The 22,732-nt window shown below is 38.9% G+C and overlaps 1 pseudogene; it reads right to left on the reverse strand.

Annotated features, from left to right (window-relative positions):
- Positions 1 to 20,474: 20,474 nt before the first annotated feature.
- LOC114824153 (probable GTP-binding protein OBGM, mitochondrial) lies at positions 20,475 to 21,776 on the reverse strand (annotated as a pseudogene).
- Positions 21,777 to 22,732: the final 956 nt, after the last annotated feature.

The raw sequence follows: 22,732 nt of genomic DNA on the forward strand, positions 1-22,732 counted from the left end.
CTTAGGATTTATTGGTTAGGATGGGGGGTTGTCCCTTCCATGGTTTAAACTTTGTCTTTTTGTCGTAATACAAACTTATTTTTGTTCCTTCTTCGACTATGGAAGAATCTTAATCTGATAAACCTCTTTTAAGTAAACGAACTTTGAAGGAGAAATAAATGGCAGAGTGGGATACAAGTAAGTTTGTGGGCGGGATATAGCTCAAAAATTCCCCCTAGTAATGTTGATTCGTAGGAACATTATTTCTCAAACCTATAACATTCATAAAGTATTCTCATCGTGATATCCGGAGCATCACATTACTCTGATACCAGGAATTAAACATTAAACTCATGAGAAAATTTTTGCTCTATATTTATTTAAACACATTTATCGAATTAAGAGTTTCGAGTCGTACCTGAGAACAACTTGTAAATAAGGGCTGATTCTTCTATGCCTTGCCCTAGTTCTTGGGTCAATGGCTTCAATACTTGCAACATGGTGCCATAGAAAAACGATCTTTCCTAGCCCAAATTATGTATTCGTTTCTAGTGAATATTAAACAAAATTCTTTGGAGACTTGGTTGTCGGCATGCAGGTTGGAAACATTTTTTTAGTTCTTTTGTCAAACCCTATGAGTCGAACCTGAGCAATTCCGATTGGACTATCTTGATTGGTTTGGCCAAAACATTTCCGCGTATCAGAGCTTTATTAGAATAAAATTCCTCTTGGGGATTTCCTAGTCTGGATGCCCTCTTCGGATTGCTAACACACAATGTTGCATAACATAGTTGACTTAGTATTTTGGTTCGAGATAGAAGTAGTCGTACTTAAGGTTAGACTTCAGAGCCACCTTTAGATGATTTCCGGATCGCCCTTTCGACTATTCTTTCAAATGGTGTAGATCCCAGGTTTGAATGTTATAACCCACGACTTTTCTCGTTGTATAAACTTTCCGGAAAATGGGTGGTGTATTGGACTTCCGGGTCAAGGTGCCGTGTGCCTGTATCCTGTCAATCATAACCACGCTTATTACCGTTTGAGTCTCTCAAGTTGATAACCATTCAAGATAGGATGGGCGGAGAAAGGCTACTTTGATAGTATTACTTTGAGCTATTTTAGACTTGCTTTCATGAGAAGTTTTCAAATTTTATGCCTTGTCTTGCCTGTGGTGAGTGAGGTAATAGGATTGATTCATGATTGAAATATGCAACTCCACCCCTAAGCATTTCCAAAGTAGTAAGGCCCCCTTTGGGCTATAGGCAACTTAATCCCCTTACTGAAAAATAATTGTCTGTAGTGAACAGTAACTGCTCAAGTGTATCTCCACCCCTAAACTGAATAGCCTAGACAATTCGTTAAAATATTTTTTTTTCTTCATAAAATGCTAAAAAAGAATTTTACTTTTAATTTCAGATAATAATAAAAGATTGGTTGAAAGAATTTGAAAATATTGAAATATGATGTAAGGTGGAAGAACATGGTTCGGTATTTGTAGGAAAAAAAATACAATTTTTATATTTTATTGTATTTTTAATTAATTTCTTTTAATTGTTTGTATTTTTATTTTTAATAATTTTTTGTATTTTAATTATTTTTTTAATTTCTACTAATGTCACTACGATGTTAGCATTGCATCACATAAGCCAGGCGCTGGGCTTGTCAATTTCTACCTGGGGGAAAAACTGGGCTCCCTTGGAGCCTAGGGGACTTGGATACGCTGGAGCCCTTTTTGCTCGGGGGAGGGGATTGGATCATAGTGTAAGTGCTTTAAGTGATGGTGATGCTCGCCACCCTATGTATCAGCATAAGATGAGTTTAAATATCGAGATCTGTGTATTGGATAAAGACTCAAATATCCAAATTAAACTCATCCAAAAGTAATAAATAAGGTGGTGAGCAAAAATGCACCCATATTTGTGACTTTAAAAAGTGAGATGATGATATTCTCCTCAAATCTTTTCACCTCATCCTCACCTGCCCTTTTCTTTTATGTTTGCTCCCTAAATTGGCAGGTGTGGGCGTGCCACTACTAGATACTGCGAGTAGACGGGCTTTGAATGATTAAGGTAGTGTCTGAGTTCGACTTCTAACCAAGAGATTGTGCCATTGAGTGGTAGTGGCTCTGGTATTGCTCATTTGAAGGTCTTTGGTTCAATCTGTTATGTTCACACTCCATCTGAGCTAAGGCACAAACTAGAAGCTAAAAGTATAAAGGGAGTTTTTGTTGGTTATGCCAAGTGTGAGAAAGGGTACAGAATTTTTGATCCACTCTCCAAAAGGTTGATATTGTCAAGAGATGTTGTGATTGATGAAGATTCAAGTTGGGACTGGCAGGGAAGCTCAAATAAACATGTGACTATGCCTAATTATGAATGGCAGTCAATTGAGATACCAAGGAGTGAGTTCACAGATGATGAGACTCAAGTCTCAAATAATTCATCACCAGGTTATTTGAGAGAAACTCTAAGTGATACTGATGATGCTCAGATTACTCCACAATCACAGTCAAGTGAGTTCTCTAGCAGAGTATGCGAAAATGTGAGAGATTCACAAGCTTTTGATCATACTCCATTGAAATGGAGAAATCTGGAAGATGTTCTTGCTCAGTGCAACTTGTGCATCATAGAACCAGAAAAGTATGAAGATGCTGAAAAGGATGAGTCTTGGATGAAAGCCATGAAGGATGAGCTTTCCATGATAGAGAAGAATGCAACCTGGAAGTTGGTAGACAGACCAACTAATAAGCCTATAATTGGAGTTAAATGGGTATTTAAAACCAAACTCAACCTTGATGGAACTGTGCAAAAGAACAAGGCTAGGCTTGTTGCAAAGGGATATGCCCAGAAACCAGGAATAGACTATAATGAGACTTTTGCCCCTGTTGCTAGGTTGGATACAATCAGAACTCTTATTGCCTTGGCTGCACAAAAGAGTTGGAAACTCTATCAGCTTGATGTAAAATCGGCCTTTCTTAATGGTGTTCTGGAAGAGGAGGTGTTTGTAGAGCAACCTGATGGATTTGTAATCACAGGAAAGGAAGACAAAGTGTATAAACTCCATAAAGCTCTCTATGGTCTCAAACAGGCTCCCAGAGCTTGGTATGGGGAGATTGATACCTATTTTACACAGTGTGGTTTTATGAAAAGCCTAAGTGAGGCTACTCTTTACACCAAAACAAGGGGAGATGAAATTCTGATTGTTTCAATCTACGTGGATGACATTGTGTATACTGGGAACAGCAATGATCTGTTGAAAGAATTTAAGGATGATATGATGATCAAATATGAAATGACTGATTTGGGTATTCTCCATCATTTTCTTGGCATGGGAATTATTCAAACTCAGTCTAGCATTTTCATTCACCAAAGAAAATATGTTGTCTCTCTGTTGAACAAATTTGGCCTAAGTGAATGCAAATCTGTATCTACTCCTCTTGTTCCTTCAGACAAACTGTGTAAAGATGATGGTAGTGGATCAGCAAATGAGGAACAATATAGAAGAATTGTGGGAAGCCTGCTATATCTTACAGCCACTCGACCATATATAATGTATGCTTCCAGTCTTCTTGCTAGATTCATGCACAGCCCCACAAACAAGCATTTTGGTACTGCTAAAAGAGTGCTAAGATACATTAAAGGCACCCTGGATTATGGCTTGGAGTATGTGAAGGGAAAGAAGGCAATGTTGATTGGTTTTTGTGATAGTAATTGGGGAGGATCTGTTGATGACAGCAAGAGTACTTCTGGATATGCCTTTTCTTTTGGCAGTGGGGTGTTTTCATGGGCTTCGGTGAAACAAAATTGTGTAGCCCTCTCCACTGCAGAAGCAGAGTATATCAGTGCCTCTGAGGCAACTGCTCAAGCTATTTGGCTTCGGTTTGTTCTTGAAGATTTTGGTGAGTTACAAACTGAAGCAACTCCAATGCATTGTGACAACACTGCTGCAATTGCAATTACCAAGAATCCTGTGTTTCATCAGAAAACTAAACACATTGACAGGAGGTTTCATTTTATCAAAGATGCTCTACAAGAAGGCATCATTGATCTGATCTACTGTCCCACAGAAGAACAATTGGCAGATATCTTCACAAAGCCTCTCACCAAAGATCGATTTAATCTTCTCAGAAGCAAACTTGGAGTGAAATCAGCTTTAGACTTAAAGGGGAGTGTTGAATTATAAGTCTATAGCTGTTTTAGAAATAAGTTGTGATGTTAATATGTGTATGCACTTATGTTAAATACTAAGTGAGAAGATATATAGATGTAAAGGCCATGAGTGCCATGTGTGATGATCTTAGCTATTAGTTAAAGGTGTGGCTGAGATCTGTTTTCAATGTTTTGATCCAGCTCAGTTTTGTAAAAGCAATATATATCTCATTTCGCACGTTGTGTGAAAGAGTGTGAGGCATTCAATGAAAACAATGTCCTTCTTCTGAATTGCTGCAGAAGAAAGAAACAACCACATTCTTCTCTCTCTGTTAATTCTTTTCCCCATTAGAATTCACTCTATCAAACACTAACAAGACAGACTCGTTTTAGATAAAATCACGGTCGGTTAAAGGTTAATGATACTTCTACAACAAAAAATATTGTTTCGCGGCATAGCAGAAGGATCATTTGTTGGATTGTTCAGTTTCAGTTTTAGACTTACGCTGTTTTGCAGTCATACGAAGTTTTGCACACTAGCATCTAGGCCTGGCGTTTCAAATCCGATAAGTTAACCCGACTCGACCTATTAAAATGAGTATTCGGATAAGTATTTAAGAGGTCGGGTGGTCAACGGGTCAACCCGTTAAATAACGGATTATTTTGAATGAACCCACGAAATCCGTTAACCATTCACTAATACCCGTTATTGAGGGTTTTTGTGTAATTTCAATAGTCAATAATGAAACCCTCACTCTGTGTCTCTGTCTCGCATTGCACTATTGCGATTCGGAAAACGAAGCATCTGCAAAAACAAAAACAAACAGAACCCAGGAAACAAAATCAATTCCTGAACAAAGTGACAACAGAAGAGAACAACCACTGATAGATTGAAGAATCGGAATTTTGAAAACGTGCCCGTAGTTCGTAAGCTATGAGTTTCGAGAACAAGCATGAGCAAGGAGAAGAACTCATCCTCGTAGGAATTATTATTTTTTTTTAATTTTTATCAACCCCTCCCAGGAATTTTCAGTTTTGACCAGTGAGATATTGGTTGAGACTTCAGAAAGAGAATTATTGTGTTTTACTTATACAATTTCCCGACAAAACTGTCAAGAATTATTGTGTTTTACTTATAGCAGAAGGATCAGTTGTTGGATTGTTCAGTTTCAGTTTTAGACTTACGTTGTTTTGCAGTCATACGAAGTTTTGCACACTAGCATCATACTCGGTTTAGAAGAAAAATCTGCTGGGCAATCATACTGTGTCTGTGGTTTGATCAACCGTTCAAAAACTAACATGTATTAAGAAACATCACTTTTGTTCAGTTTCAGTATACCTATCACCTATGTATATATTGTAACCGAAAACACAATTTCAATTATGAACAGTGAATTTTTCCTTTATATTGAAACCGGTTTGTATGGATGGGTTGTATGTATGAGTTGTCATCCTCACTTTAGCTAAGTCATAGGCTAAAGTCACTTTCCATAATTTGTCATTCACCAATCACTTTCCATAGCTTGTCATTCACCTTACATCAACCTTTCTTAGTTGCTTGTAAAAGCTTCTTTAGTTGTAATTTGGTTTTTACTTTTCCACTTGTTAAGGCAGATTTTAGGGATTGTGTTTGTGTAGTTATCCTACAATCTATTGTAGCTTTCTTTTGGCTCTTTATAAGAGTTGCCTTCACTCTCTTGTAATCTTCATAATGAAATATACAACAAATATTGAAACCAAAACATCAACATGGTATCAGAGCAGGAACCATAGGGTCCTGACTCTGTTCATTTTTTTTTTTACCTCTTCATTTGCTCATCATCGATAGAGATGGCAGAAGAAAATGTGTCTAGTGCCGACAGTGCCTCATCCTCCTCCCCAAACTTAACCCAAGGGGTTGAGAACAATCCAAATCAACAACTCTGCTCGGTGCTCCTGAACGAGTTCAACTACCTTCCTTGGTCAAGAGCTGTGTCACTTGCTCTAGGAGGAAGATCGAAGCTAGGGTTTATCAATGGAAGCTTTGAGCCCCCAAAATCCACTTCACCAACTTACAATGCATGGCATGCTACTGATCAGCTGGTCATGTCCTGGTTACGTAACTCCATGGAGCTAAAACTGTCTGAGCTTTTCAGTTACTCGGAGTCTTCCCTTCTCCTATGGGAGTTAGTTAAAGACATGTATGGCAGCCAAAACAACTCAGTTCGCATCTTTCAACTGAAGAAGAGTATGGCTAGTTTAAAGCAAGGTGATCACTCATTTGTTCAACACCTTGGAAGTATGAAATCCATGTGGAATGAACTCGATATGTATTGTCCACACACGACTGATTCTGCTGTGCTACTGAAGAGGGTTGATGAAGACAAGGTGTTTCAACTCTTAACAAGCTTGGGAGTGGTGTATGAAGACCTGCGTAGTCATTTGTTAATGACTCAAGAGCTGCCTTCTTTTACCAGTGTGTGTCATGCAGTCCAGAGAGAGGAAACTCGACGAAGGGTGATGAATGTTGAGCCCAAATCCAACTCTGAAGCTAGGGTTTTCATGACAAATCACAAAGCAACTGGTGATAGGGTGCTTGGCAAGAAAGCAGACTGGAAATGTTCTTATTGCAACATGAAGGGACATTTGAGAGAAAAATGTTGGATTCTTCATCCGGAGTTAAAGCCTAAGTTTGATAGGGAAGGCAGGATAATCAAAGATGGGAAGGGTGGAGTCACTCCAAAAGCATTTCTTTCAGCTTGTTCCTCAATTGATGGGATGGCCAATTTCTCAACAAATCATGTGTCCTTGATCAACGAGTTTGCTGCTTTTCTTCAAAAGAAGCAAGGAAGCATTGAACCTGATGAAATGACACCTGAAAACCTTACTGCAATGTTAGGGAAATTTGATGAATTCTTGGCTGACTCGGAGAACACATCGAAAGGCAATATTCCAGGTATTATCAGTGCCATTTCCACTGCTTTTAATGCAAATGTTACACATGATTTTTGGATTATTGACTCTGGTGCCACTGATCATATAACTAATAAACCCTCTAGTCTCCACGATTTTCAAAGAACTATTGATCCAATTCATGTATATGTTGCAAATGGGAAAGGGGAACCTATTCTAGGGAAAGGAAAAATTAGATTGCTAAGTGAGCATACTGATTCCACTGCTCTCTATGTACCTTCTTTTCATTTTCAGCTCTTGTCAATAGGAAAAATCACAAAAACCTTAGATTGTCTTGCCATATTTTCCCCTCACAATGTTGTGTTTTAGGACTGAGTTATTCAGAAGAAGATTGGTGAAAGGTTCTTCTTGAATGGACTTTACTATCTCTCACAGGAGTCCAATTTTGTCAAAAAGCTCAATGTCAACTTAAGTCAAGTCCAGGAACACCAACTCTGGCATCAACGCCTTGCTCATCCCTCAAAACATGTGATGACCAAGTTGTTTCCCTTTTTTTGTAAAAACACACTAGAGTGTGAAACTTGTCAAATGTCAAAAGCCACTAGACTTCCTTTTGTTTCCTCTAATTCTAGAACTAGTAAACTTTTTGAGCTTGTTCACTCTAATATTTGGGGTCCTTCTCGTGTATAATCCTTTGATGGGTATAGATATTATGTTACATTTATTGATGACTATTCTAGAGTAACATGGTTGTATCTTTTAAAACTTAAAAGTGATTTGTTTGATGCTTTTAAGGACTTTGACAACCTAATCACCAATCAATTTTCATCTAAGTTATATATGTTAAGATCAGATAATGGTACTGAGTACACTTCCAATAACATGAGTAATTACTTGAGCAATCATGGCATTTTGCATCAAACTAGCTGTGTTGGTACACCATAACAAAATGGTGTGGCAGAGAGAAAGAATCGAGACTTATTGGATAAGACTCGATCACTTATGATCCAAATTAATGTTCCTAAGAAATTTTGGTCTCAAGCCCTACTCACTGCCACGTACATCATTAATAGACTGCCAACTCGGGTGTTGAATACTAAATCTCCTTTTGAAGTTATGAAGGGCAGGCCTATAAACTTGTCTCACCTCAGGACCTTTGGTTGTACTTGTTATGTGCACATTCAAGCTCTCCATCGTGACAAACTCGACCCTCGAGCTATCAAATGTGTGTTTATGGGATACGCTAGTTCTCAAAAGGGTTACAAAGTGTACAACCCTAACACGGGGAAGCTGGCAATCTCTAGAGATGTGCAATTTGATGAATATTCACCTTATTTCCACAAAGGGTTGGAGACTAATGCTAATATGGAAGATCTTATAGACCTATTTCCACTATCTATTCCAGCAGAAATTCATGAAGTCACTCCTACTCATATCAGCACTGATAATTCTTAACTCACTGAGAGTGTAATTGATGTAGTGCCAAGCTCATCTGGACTATCAGAAGCTCAACCAAATCAGCAAGCTATAAGTGCACCAAGAAGAAGTCCTACACGAGATAAACATCCACTAGTGAGGTTACAAGAGTATGTTACTTACACTGCAAGGCATCTTATCTCTGTAGCCATTTCTTATCACAGATTATCATATTCTCATACTTTTTTCCTTAACAAATTGTCCCACATTTTTGAACCAAGGAATTTTCATGAAGCCACATGCATGCCTGAGTGGCAAGATGCTATGACTAAAGTGCTTCAAGCTCTGAATGACAACCAGACATGGAGTGTAGTGGATCTTCCAATTGGCAAGAAGGTCGTGGGAAGTAGGTGGATATATAAGACCAAATTCAACTCCAATGGAAACATTGAAAGACACAAGGCACGATTAGTAGCTTAAGGCTTTACTCAAACCTATGGCATTGACTATAAGGAGACATTTGCTCCTGTTGCCAAAATGAACAGAGTGAAGGTATTGTTGTCTATGACAGTCAATAATGCATGGCCCTTATTCCAAATGGATGTGAAGAATGCATTTCTTCATAGGGATCTTGAATAAGAAGTGTACATGAAGTTGCCTCTTGGTCATCCAAGAGAAAATGAACCCAACAAGGTCAGCAGACTTCACAAAGCCATATATGGTCTCAAACAGTCCCCTCGAGCTTGGTATTCGAAGCTTAGTTCAGTCCTTGAAGCTGCAGGGTTCAAAATGAGTCATGTTGACTCTTATTTGTTTGTTCGAAGTAGTATTGCTGGCAAATTGGTTGTGCTTATATATGTTGATGACCTAATTATTACAGGTGACAATATAAGTGAAATCAAGACGCTTAAGCAGTCACTTCACCAAAAATTTTCCATTAAAGACTTGAGGCCCTTGAAATACTTTCTTGGAATTGAGGTCGCTACCTCTTTAAAGGGACTGCTCTTGAATCAAAGAAAGTATGTTCTCGATCTTCTAGATGAAGCTAACATAATGGAATGTAAACCAGCTCGGACACCCCTAGCTAGCAAACGTCAATGGCATGAAAAAGGTGAACCTCTCTCGGACCTTAGTGTTTATCAGCGAATGGTTAGGAAACTTATTTATCTCACCATTACTAGGCCTGATATCTCAAATTTAGTTAGCCTAGCCAGTCAGTTCATGCACTCTCATACTCTAGTTCACTGAGAAATCGTCAAGAGAATACTTCGATATCTCAAGGGCTCAGTAGGAAGGGGGATAATTATGAAGAACAATGGATCAAATCACATCTTGGCCTACAGAGATGCTGACTGGGCTGGAAATGCCCTTGATCGAAAATCCACAATAGGTTTTTGCACATTTGTTAGAGGGAACCTTGTCACTTGGAAGAGCAAGAAACAAACTGTTATTGCTCGATCTAGTGCCGAAGTTGAGTATAGGGCTATGGCAGCAACAGCCTGTGAACTCATATGGTTGAAAGGTCTTCTTTCCGAGCTCCGATTCACAAGCATGGCACCTATGTCCTTGTATTGTGATAACCAAGTTGCCATGCACATTGCCTCCAATCCAGTATTCCATGAAATGACCAAATATATTGAAGTTGACTGCCATTATATATGTGCTTAAGTTCAATCCAAGGTGACAGACACCGTGTTCACATGCAGACACGATCAACTTGTTGATTTATTCACAAAAGCACTAGACTCTACTCACTTTCAACGTTTGTTGTGCAAGCTTGGATCAATCAATCCCCTTGATCCAGCTTGAGGAGGTGTATTGAAACTGGTTTGTATGGATGGGTTGTATGTATGAGTTGTCATCCTCACTTTAGCTAAGTCATAGGCTAAAGTCACTTTCCATAGCTTGTCATTCACCTTACATCAACCTTTCTTAGTTGCTTGTAAAAGCTTCTTTACTTGTAATTTGGTTTTTGCTTTTCCACTTGTTAGGGCATATTTTAGGGATTGTGTTTGTGTAGTTATCCTACAATCTATTGTAGCTTTCTTTTGGCTCTCTATAAGAGTTGCCTTCACTCTCTTGTAATCTTCATAATGAAATATACAACAAATATTGAAACCAAAACATCAACATTTTCGGTGGTCAGATGCGCCATGTTAGGGTTTCGGGTTTACGGGTTAGTGGTGGCCAGGCTTCCTCTAAAACAAAATAGCAAATAGTTCACCACACTGAAACGCAGGAGAACTTTTTTAGTATGATGGTCACATCTCAATGATGTTACTAATCCATGGATTGTTATATAAATGAACGACGTGATTGGTAATACTACGTGATGTTGTTATAGTCAAGCAGGAAAACTCCTCAATCTAAAAAAATTGTATCACAAGCACTCTCTGTGTTGGAACCCCTGGAATGAAATGAAAATGAAGCTCATTACTGTGATTTTTAGGGCTTCTTTCTTCTGTTAATCTGTCATTTTCATTTCTCACTACTACAAAATTATCTATTTCTGACAGTCCAAAAACCAACAAGAAACATATATTACTGTCGAATATTATGCAAAATCCGACAAAAAATGGATGCAGTGGCGGATATAATAAGCGACAGAATTGCCAGCGTCAGGAAATGAATTTTGCGACAGAAAATACTCTAAAACCGATAGAACTTGTGTTGGATATAACCGACAGAAAGTATATTAAAAAAGAATAAATAAGAGCATTTTCTGTCGGTTTTATCCAACATGAACTTGTGTCAACTATAACTGACATGAAATATTAATAAAAATAACTAAAGCATTTTCTGTCGAATAAAACCGACATCAAATATATTAATAATAAAATAAATAAATAGGACATGAGAGCCTAACCTTTCTTTTCGTTGAGCATTCTTCTCCCCTTCTGCTCGAAATCAGAATCTGCAGAAAAACAAAAGAGAAAAGCCAACTCCACCAACCTTCTTCCCAACACAAAACACAACAATCCATCTTAGAAAAACAGAAGAGAAAATAGAAACCTCTCATACATTGGACAAAAACAAAGGAAAACAGAAACAAAAATCAACCCTAAAACCGACGAAACCAATAGATAAGATTACTTCCTCATTTTGACTCGTCGTCGGTTTTTCTCTCCAGATGATTCGGTCCCAGATTCCTATATACAAGGACTCGTCATCAAGACTCATTGATACACTGGATATCTCCACAAAGAAATCAATCTCTTGTTGCACTTTGTAATCTGCCTTTGTGCTATATATATGCACAAAATCTGCAGGTTCCGCGACCACCATGAACTGACCATCTGATGAAATTGAACAGTACTTCGTTAAAGTTCTCACTATTGAAGCATAGCATCAAGTTCAATTCAAGTATTCAAACAAAGCATTCAAAATACGCACTCAAATGCAAACACAGAGCAACACATTTCAACTAATATCAATAGATTTAAGGTACAATTAAGGATTAAAACAGAAAAATTCCTAGCGACCTCATGTTCTTCTAGAAAAATCCAGAAACCCTAGATTCTCAAATTGAAATTAAAACCAGAACAAAGTAGAAATCACACCCGAACCCAAGGCAAGAAATGGAGAAATCGAAAGCGGAGCAGAGAAATTACCAAAAGCAGAGGACGAGACGAGATGAGGGCGAAGAGGAGTGGAAGGTATCGGAGGCGGAACTACCGAGGGCTTAGGGTCTAAAGCGGAGAGGAGGTAATCGGTGACGGAGGTGAGCTTGGGATTCTGGCGTTTGAGCTTGACGGTGGAGGAGGACGAAGACTGCGAAAAGGCGGCACTGGGAGAGAGGGTTTGGGGCTCTCAGTCTTCTTTTGGATGGCTCAGCTTCCATTTCTTTTTTCTGCTACTTCATAGGTTTTATTTTGGAAAATGCTCATTACTGTAGGTTAAAACCGACACAAACATTTTTTAAAATACAAACCGATAGAAAAAAATATGGCCGCCAAAATACCGCCAAAATTCCCTTCCAAAATTTTAAATTCCCTCCCAAAATTTTAAATCCCCCCCCCCCAAATTTTGTTACGATATTAAAAAATAAAATAATAATTGTTTGGTTTAATAAATAAATAAATAGAAAAATTAGGTTCACGTTCTTCTTTTTGCTACTCCATTAATTAAAATCTTAATTTCAATTTTTTATTAAGGCCATTGGGTATTAATAACATCATTAATTATTTGAATAATAAAATATTTTTATTTTTAAATATATTCCTTTTGTTTGTACCATACTTGACCAATCCCGAAACTACCGAGCACCGATCAACGTTATACCGTCAAGGATCCAGAAGAGTTTCCCTCCAACCAGGAGGCCAATCACAGCGCGACACATGTCGACATCAGAAGCCAATCATAGCGCGACACGTGTCAACATCGGAAGCCAATCACAACACAACACGTGTCAATGTCAGAACAAAGCTAGAAACTCTCTTCTATAAAAGGAGATCATTTTCCCACAATATTTCCTAATGTCATTTGTATTAAATCATTCACTAGTACTCATTAAAGGAGAGCTTGAACCTATGTACTTGTGTAAACCCTTCACAATTAATGAGAACCCCTCTACTCCATAGACGTAGCCAATCTGGGTGAACCACGTACATCTTGTGTTTACTTCCCTATCCCTATCCATTTACATACTTATCCACACTAGTGACCGGAGCAATTTAGCGAAGGTCACAAACTTAACACTTTCTGTTGTACCAAAGTCCTCACTGATTTTGTGTGGAAAACGACACAAAAAGCTATGTCGGTTCTTTTTCATTTTTTTTCATCTCACCACCATGAAACTTCACCACAATATCCACCGTGGATCTGCAAAACCCACATAGAGACACAGACACAGACACAGAGCTCTCTCTCTCCCCATCATTTGAGCTGGGTTTTCTCTCTGATATATTAGACACCCTTCTGGAAAATTTTAATCCCTGTTGGGTTGGTTCTGCACTACCTCAATTATTTTTTATTTTCCCTGAAAATGAGGGAAAATGGAGGAAAATAAGTGAAAGAGATACCCAAGTCACTGTTTTTCTTCCCCATACATTGTTTAATCTTGCTTTTCAGTCTTGGGTTTTCAGGATTCCAGCTGAAAAATGAGGAAGCATGGATGGCAGCTTCCTTACTATCCTGGTGGCAGCTCTTCTTCAAGATTGGATCAATCTCTCTGCTCCTCTCCAATGGCAGCCATAGCTCGCGTCTCCAAGAGAGCCTTAACCTCCTTCTTCAGCTCAGCCCAGCTATCCGCCTTCCACCGCACCTTCTCCGCCGAAGCAGCAAAAGCAGCGGCAACAACACCCTCGCCGGATCGGGTCAAGTGGGACTACAGAGGCCAGAGAAGGATAATTTCACTCGGCCATTGGCTCCCGAAGATCGTCATCTCTCTCTCTCTCTCCCCCCACCTGACAACTCGATGATCTGAAGTTTTTGATTCCCACCGACTCGACTCCTCCGCTCTGCCATGGTGGTCCAGTTCAAATTCAGAAGCTCCGTCAACTTTGAATCCTTCGCCATCGACGACTGCGCTTCCATCTTCGACCGCGATCTCACACTGACCAATCCACGACGCCGTAATTCCGTTGCTCCACCGAAGAACTCTATTCGACGATGGCTTTCATGGCCGTTTTGGAGTCGGATCTTCGCGCGCTTTGCACCGAAGCCTGCCGTCACTACCCCGCCGTCAAGAACGACGCTGAGCACACAACTATCAAGCTTCATAATTTGTCAAGTCCCGGTGAGATTGCGCAAGATGAGAACATACTGCGAATCTTTTTTATGGCTTGTGAGGTTAAAACTGTGAAGCTGAATGTTATCGGACTTTCATGCTTACAAAAGCTAATATCTCATGAAGATGCTGCTCCGTCAACCCTGAATCTTTCCACACTGAAGGATCACGCAGAAATGGCTGACAAAAGTGTTCAACTTAAGACCCTGCAAACTGTGTTAATCATATTACAGTCACTTTTACATCCCGAGACTGAGTGAACAGGAGGATGATCGTCTGCACCGCTCACTCCGCTCTCCCCGACGATCGTCGCTTCCACGACGCTTCTTTCAGCCGACGGTCCTCTCGGTCCGTCCATCAAACTCAACTCCGAGCCACCTCCTAAGATCAAAGTTCCCACTACAGTGCACCAAGGTTCCCCATCTCCACTTTTTGTTGGACCAGAAGATGCCCTCCAATAATGAAACTTTCATCATGAAACTGCCTTTTCTGAAAAAGCCACGGGAAAACAATGAAGGAGATAAGATCCTTTTCTTATAATAATTCTGTTATTATCCTCTTTTAGTATTGTCTGCCATCTGCCAAAAGAAAAAGCGAGGGAGGAAAAAACGAGGGCAGCGTGCGCATGTTATGGAGCAAAAGAGGCAGCAATCGAAGGGAACCATGAAATAGAGGAACAGGCTGAAAATAAGACATTTTTTAGGCTTATAGCTCTCGGTTTGCATTCCCATCTGAAGAAAGCGGATCCTCGTCCACATTCTGCTACCCATTTAATGCAGGGGGATTCATTTTATAATGAGTGGAGCCTACACTGACTTTAGCAAATCAGGGAAGAGTACAAGTGGCTGTCGACCACCAACTTCTGAAAAAGGACGAAACTTTCACCATGAAGGGGAGTGCATGTTCCCCATGCCCATTTTCTGAAAAAGCCACGGGAACAACAAGATAAGATTCTTTTTTCTTTATTATTTTTACTTTATCATTATTTTGATAAGATCATTTTGTTTTATATCTGTGTGTATATTTTTTAGCATGAGGCCACATCATTTCTATCACACCTATATAGTGCATTCCCGGTTTGATTTGCTTTACAATGTGCATATGCTTTACAAACGCTTGTCTGCAATCTTCCTGACAATTATTTTATTAATTAATATTTTATTGCATCTTTAATCATTCATGACTTCATTATTTAAAGTGGTAGGGTAAAACTTTATTATACAACATTTATTCATGACCTAGAGTATTGTGACTTACAACATGTGATTCACCACACGACTGAATAAATTATTTATTTATAGGAGGCACATGGTATAATATTCTGCCTTAACAAACTTTGTCAATTTGATTTATTCATTATACAATCATACTTATACTGTCATTTATTGTCAGAAATTATTGAGCAACTAGATCCACTGATCGACATTATTACTGATTAAAGAAGCCTACCGACATTATTGTTGATCGACTTTCCTTTCTCCCTTTCTTTCTCTCTTTCTTCCGCTTCTCTTTTTTTTTTTAAGGAAATCTAATGAAAAATGATAGAAATTTTGAGTTTTAACGATAAAGATAAAATAAAGGGTAAAGTAAATAGTACCAGAATTAATTTTTTAATATAAAAATATAGTTTTTCGTTAAAATATTTCTTTAAAATTGTTTTTTTTTCTTTTGTTCCCTGTTGCTCGACAAAGAGAAAGAGTATATCTACTTTTATTTATTTATTTATTTTTTATTATATTATATTATAGAGAAGGGGCAAAGAAGAAAATCTAATCATAGTTGCCCGACTACCTTTTTCTTCCTGCGGCCCAAAGTGGCTCTCTCTGTCTTTCTTTATTATTATTTCTCTCTCTTTGTTCCCATTTTTCCTTATCTCCTCTGATCTCTTTTGCCCGAAAGTGGGTCTCTCCTTCTTTTTTTTATTTATTATTTCGTGGCCTTTTCTTTCTTTTCCTTCCTTTCTCTTTCTCCCTGTCTTGTCCCTCACTTTGCCTGAAATGGCTATATATATTATACTATATTATATTATATTAAAAGAGAAAGAAAAGGCACGTTGCCCGGCTGTGCTTTATATATGGAATTAAGATTCTCTCTTTTCCTCTTTTCATCATCTTCCATCATTTCCTTTCACATTATTTTATTTTATCTTTTTCTTGTTATAAAAAATTAATATAAAATGTTGATATAGCTTAACCATGACCATTCAAATAGGAAAGGAAGGAAGGAGAGGGAAAAAAAGAGAGGAGAGAATCCTACTCCTTATATATGTATATTATATATATATATATATATATATATTATATGAAAAGAGGCAAAAAGAACAAGACAAAAAAAAAAGAATAGTTGCCCAAGTTTGTTTCTCTCTTATCCCTCTTTTCCAGTTTGCCCGATTTCGGGCATTTTTCCATTTTATTATCTCTGCAACCAGCAAGGATGCTCCCATGTTTTTTGGTATCAACAAGAAGAAATACAAGCTAGACAACAAGATTCTTTCAAATGCTAGTTGCAATACCAATTGCCTTGCTCCCCTTGCCAAGTTTATCAACGGCAGAAGGATTAAAGAGGTAGACGTGCCTTTTCCTTCAACATCATTCCTAGCAGCACTAAAGCCACCAAGGCCGTTGGAAAGTCAGGTTTGAGAAAGCTGCAACATAAGAACAGATCAAGGCTGCACTTTACAACCATTCATACAAGTTTCTCAATGGCTTTCCAAACCATGCATTATTCCCATTTGCTGCAAGAGAATACATGGCTTAGTGGCGAGGATATCTTCATGTGTGTCTTCATGCTCAATGTCTCTGATGCCTGTTATATCATCAGTCTTCCGGAAGAGCTCATTAGAGTCGTAAGTTTCACAAACTTTGCTCAAATTTGTAAAACTTGGGGGGCTTCTGTTTGCACCTAAAATGAATCCAATTTTACTCATTTAGGCTGTTCGGGCAAAATATGGTATTTGGAGGATTATCTGGAAGAAAGGCTAACTTGGAAAAATATTTGGCTACAAGTGAGGTAGTTTTGACATTATAATATTGCTTTTCCTTTTTATTTGGGTGGTGGAGGTTTGCCAAGAGCTTTGTTTAATCAACAATTGCATGATTTCCCATTGCAAGTGGATTGAAAGGACATAGACATTATGGCAGATGATACATGGAGGAAACAAGTCACCTTGCTTCTTTTAATTATTTGTTTATTGCAAGTGGTGGAGACATGTGCTAGAAGCATGTGGTGGAAATGCAAGTTAGCCTTTTTAAATATTATTTCACATGCAAGCTGGCAAATGGAATGCATTCGGGCTGGATTGGTGTTCTCAGCAAGGAGGCTCTTTCAGATCTCTATATAAAGGAGCAGAGGCACAAGGATTATGGACACTCAACCAATCAAACAAACAAACATACAAACTCTGCTCTCAAGCCAGATTTGCATCCAAAAGCTGTAATCAGCCCAGATCCCAGCTCTTTTAGCAATAGATTCCTTAGAAAAACTATCTATTGTCTAGTTTATTAGCTCTGCTACTCATCCAGTAGTATTGATCTCCTTTGTAGTTTATGTACAACTCATTTCAATTCATTTAGTTCACAAGTAATCTACAATACTAGTCATTTACTTTCCTCTGTCATTTACATTTCCAGCAACCTTATCATTTAGTTGTTGTTACATTTCTCCATATAAGTAAAGTTCTTATCTTTAAGGTAAAGAAAGAACCTTGATTTCCACTGTAGGCTTCAAAGGGGGTTATGTTGGCAAGAGATTTGGTAGGACATCGATTTAAAATGTAAACTGCAGTATGTACAGCTTCTGCCCACATATAGTACGGCATTCCTTTATCATGTAGCATAGACTTAGCCATTTCAATCACTGTTCTATTTTTCCTCTCAACCACACCATTTTGTTGTGGTGTGTATGCAAGAGAGAGTTGCCTTTGAATGCCTTCTGTGTCACAGAAATGATTGAACTCAGAAGACAAGAACTCCCCTCCTCTGTCACTCCTCAGGCATTTCACCTTTAAACTAGTTTGCAGCTCAGTCATTGCTTTAAATTTCTTGAAGCAAGAAAAAGCATCAGATTTATATCTAAGAAAGTATACCCAAATCATTCTTGTTGCATCATCCACAATCAACATAAAGTACTTGTTTCCTCCAGTGGATTCATTTCTCATTGGTCCACATAGATCAACATGAACCAATTCAAGTGGAGCACCTGCTCTTTGTGCTTGACCACTAGGAAAGCTTTCTCTGTGTTGCTTACCATATTGACAGCCTTCACAGACTCTATCATACTCATCTAGATATGGTAGACCATGAACCATGTCTTTATCCTTCAATTGTTTGATTCCACCAAAGTTTAGGTGACCTAATCTTCTGTGCCAAGTCAAAGAACAATGAGCAAGACTAGTCTTCAACACAAGTTGTTTCTCAGGCCTTAGAGATAGAGGATAGCACCTGTTTTCTTTCATTTTCACACGGATAATTTGACATTCCAGAGAAGGACCATCAAAAACAGTACACATATGTCCACCAAACACAAGATAATATCCGTGCTCATCCATTTGTCCTACACTTAATAGATTCTCTTTCAAACCAGGTAAGTACATGACTTCTCTGATGTATTTCTTCCCTCTGTTAGTTTCAATTTCCAGTGATCCCATTCCTGCCACATTAACTAACACTCCTGTTGGCATTTGAACTTTCCCTGCAACATTTGTCTTTATATCAACAAGAAGATCAACATTCCCTGTCATATGATTACTGCAGCCACTATCTATATACCATTCCCCATTAACTTTTGTTTCAGCAATAGCACTATTTGCATAAAATAAATTTCCAGTCACCTCCATTTGATTTGTACAGTTTGCTTTCTGAATAGCTTTTCCAGCAGTACATTCTTTGGCCCAATGACCAAATTTATCACAGTTATAGCACTTGGATTTCCCTTTATGCCTACATTCACCATAATGAAATTTGGAGCACACTTTGCACTGAGGTTTTGTACCCTCTTGACCCATGGTTAGAGAATGAGTACTATTATGTGCAGAATTAGAAAATGACTTTTGCTGAAACTTGGGTTTTGAGTCCCACTTTTTACCCTTTTGATTCCAATTTCTCTGTGGCTTAAAAGTACTAGACTGAGCATAACTTCGATTCTGCCCTTTTGAATTAACAGTAAGTGAAGAAAATGCTCTCTCAGTTGCATCAGAGGAATGCAAATCAAACCTCTGCTCTTGACTCTTCAATATAGCTAGTACTTCTTGCAGTTCAAAAGACTCTAAACATTTGGTATTTTCTATCACTAAACAAATAGGATCATACATCTTAGTGAGACTAATTAACACCTTCTGAACTAATCTCTCATTTGATAGAGCTTCACCAAACGTCTTCATTTGATTAATCAGATCATTTAAACGAGTAAGATACCCAGTCAAAGATTCATCATCACGCATTCTAGCATATTCAAACTCACGTCTAAGATTCTGAAGTTTTACAGACCTAACCTGATCACCACCATGGTATTCTCCATACAAGAGATCCCATGCCATCTTAGCTGAATTAGCGTTAGCAATCCGAGGGAAGATCTGATCAGATACTGCATTTTGAATGATTCCTAGGGCATTTGCATCCTTCATAGACATAGCAGTCATTTCTTCATCGACTGCATCGTCTGATGACCCTTCAGCTTCCTTCTTCTTCTTCGATTCAGGGGTTGTAATCCATTTCTCCACCAGGCTCCATAACCCAAGCGATTTGAAGATTGTTGCCATCTTAATCCTCCAGAACTCGTAGTTCTCACCGGAGAAAATTGGAGTTCTCACCTCCGAGCTTCCAGATCCAGACATCTTGGTCCGACTGTTGATTTTCTCCTCAAATAGAACTCCGGCAACCTTCACCAAGCTTCGACTTAGCTCAGTGACTTCACAGCTTCACGCCCAGACTCAGTTGATCGGAACCGGCTCTGAGGCCATGTTAGTGTTTGATAGAGTGAATTCTAATGGGGAAAAGAATTAACAGAGAGAGAAGAAGGTGGTTGTTTCTTTCTTCTGCAGCAATTCAGAAGAAGGACATTGTTTTCATTGAATGCCTCACACTCTTTCACACAACGTGCGAAATGAGATATATATTGCTTTTACAAAACTGAGCTGGATCAAAACATTGAAAACAGATCTCAGCCACACCTTTAACTAATAGCTAAGATCATCACACATGGCACTCATGGCCTTTACATCTATATATCTTCTCACTTAGTATTTAACATAAGTGCATACACATATTAACATCACAACTTATTTCTAAAACAGCTATAGACTTATAATTCAACATTCACAAGCTTCTTAAGAGCAACTGAGCAAGTTTTGCCTCTGGCACTCCGTCCTCCAGAACAGCACAGACAGGGAAGATAGAAACATCTTGCACCCTTCTTTCCAATTCTTCATACACTTCTTCACCACCGTCCTCTTCTATTTTATTTGCTACTATCAAGGATTGACGATTAGATAAACTTTCTTGGTGGTACTCGAGTTCAAAAACTAAATCCCGAAGTTGTTCCCAAGGTGGGATTCCAACTCTACCATCCAATCCAGAAGCCAGGTCTACCACATAAGCTAGAACTTTTGTGCGTTCTATGTATTGCAGGAATGCATGTCCAAGTCCACGATTTTCATGGGCACCCTCTATGAGTCTGGGAATATCTGCAACTGTGAGTGAGAAGTCTTCAAAGTTTAGATTCCCCAAATTGGGACTAAGAGTTGTGAAGGCATAATGGCCCACTGCAGGCTTTGGCCTCGATGTAGCCCCTAACAGAGTACTTTTGCCAGCATTTGGGCATGTCGACGAGGCTCACATTAGCAATGCTCTTCAGCTCTAGTATAAGAACAGCTTCTGAAACAGGCAAACCAACTCGAAGGGACGACTCCTCATCATCAAATACTTTCACAGAGGACACATTTCCCATACCCCATTCCCCTCCACAAGCAATAATTACTCGTTGAACTTGTACAGTAAATTCAGCAACATTGTGCTGAATGTGATCTTTTTTCTCTGTCTCATTTTCTGAGCAACTCTTAGGCGAAGTAAATGAATGAGAATAAACATCAGTTGATCCCACTTCGATGGTTCCTTCGTACCAGCAGATTTCTCAACAGTTCTGTCTGGTTGAGAGGATGAGCTGTCACTAACCTCCGCAGTATCCAGTTACATCACTTATAGGAGTATCTAGAATTTCCCATGGATCCAAATCTTTAGGAATTTGTCTTTAAGCAACACAAGGAGTATCACCCTTCAAAAGATGAATCACGGTACCAATGGGCAGTTGGGCAACCTACGAAAGTAAAAGATTTTGACAGTAAATTTTAGCTTTCTGATTCCAACCTAGCATACGAAAAACTACATGATACCAAGAACTGCTAACCACAAATAAACCTTATCTGCTCATCTGGTGCCAATTTCATTCTTTGAGGATCCATGTCCCCCTCTCTGTGCAATCTACATAACAAGCCCCTCAAGCAAAAGATGAATATGGACATTGAACTACAACAGAGAACCTACCATCAGGTCTGCCACGGAGATCATGTCAACCGCAGCGAGAGCTGGTGCAACCACTGCCACCACTACCCCCTTTAGCATAAAGCCAAAACCTGTCTACAATTCTCATTTCCTACAAAGAAAGAACAAAAAAATTCCAAATATTCAACAGGTACACAAAATGGGTGTAGCGGAGAGGAGGATGCTTCGTTGAATGTGTGGGCACACGAGAAAGGATAAGATTAGGAATGAGGATATCCGAGGTAAAGTAGGAGTAGCCGAAATTGAAGGAAAGCTGAGAGAAAATCGGTTACGGTGGTTTGGACATGTGCAAAGAAGACCTACTGACGCTCCGGTTAGAAGATGCGACTACGGGACAGAGGTTCAGGACCGAAGGGGTAGAGGAAGACCTAGGAAAACTTTGGAAGAGACTCTAAGAAAAGACTTAGAGTACTTGGATTTAATGGAAGACATGACACAGGATCGAGCACAATAGCGTTCTAAGATTCATATAGCCGACCCCACTCAGTGACTTGGATTTTTCAACTCTCTAATCCAGAAGTTTTCCCCACTCGGGAAATTAAGGGAACACTACCTCAACCTACATGCTCTATTCACAAAGCTTCAACATACAAGCTTCAACAAAAGAAAAATTCAAAGAACTTAGTGAAGAAGGCTTTGGTGTATTTAACACAATACGTTGAAATGAAACAAAGCTTATTTATTGATATCTCTGATAAGTTACAAATATGTACATATACATGAGTCAAAATAAACAAACAAGAGGGAGCCTTCAAAAAGGTTGCTTAGGAGAAGTCTCAGCAGTCGGTAGAGCCCTAGAAAGAGAAGGCACCGGAGGGGGATCATTCGGAGCCTCAATACTGGACAGCACCCTAGAATGAGGAGGCATCAGAGGTTGATCATTTGGAGCTTCATTACGCGGTACAGCCCCAGAAGACGAAGGCAATAAATGCCTTTGGAACAAACCCACAAACCTCTGATGATCATGTAAAATCTGACCATCAGATTCCTTCATCTGGTCAAGCTTCCTCTTCATG

The sequence above is a fragment of the Malus domestica genome, chromosome 03 (genome assembly GCF_042453785.1).
Source record: "Malus domestica chromosome 03, GDT2T_hap1".
In the NCBI taxonomy this organism is placed as follows: Eukaryota; Viridiplantae; Streptophyta; class Magnoliopsida; order Rosales; family Rosaceae; genus Malus; species Malus domestica.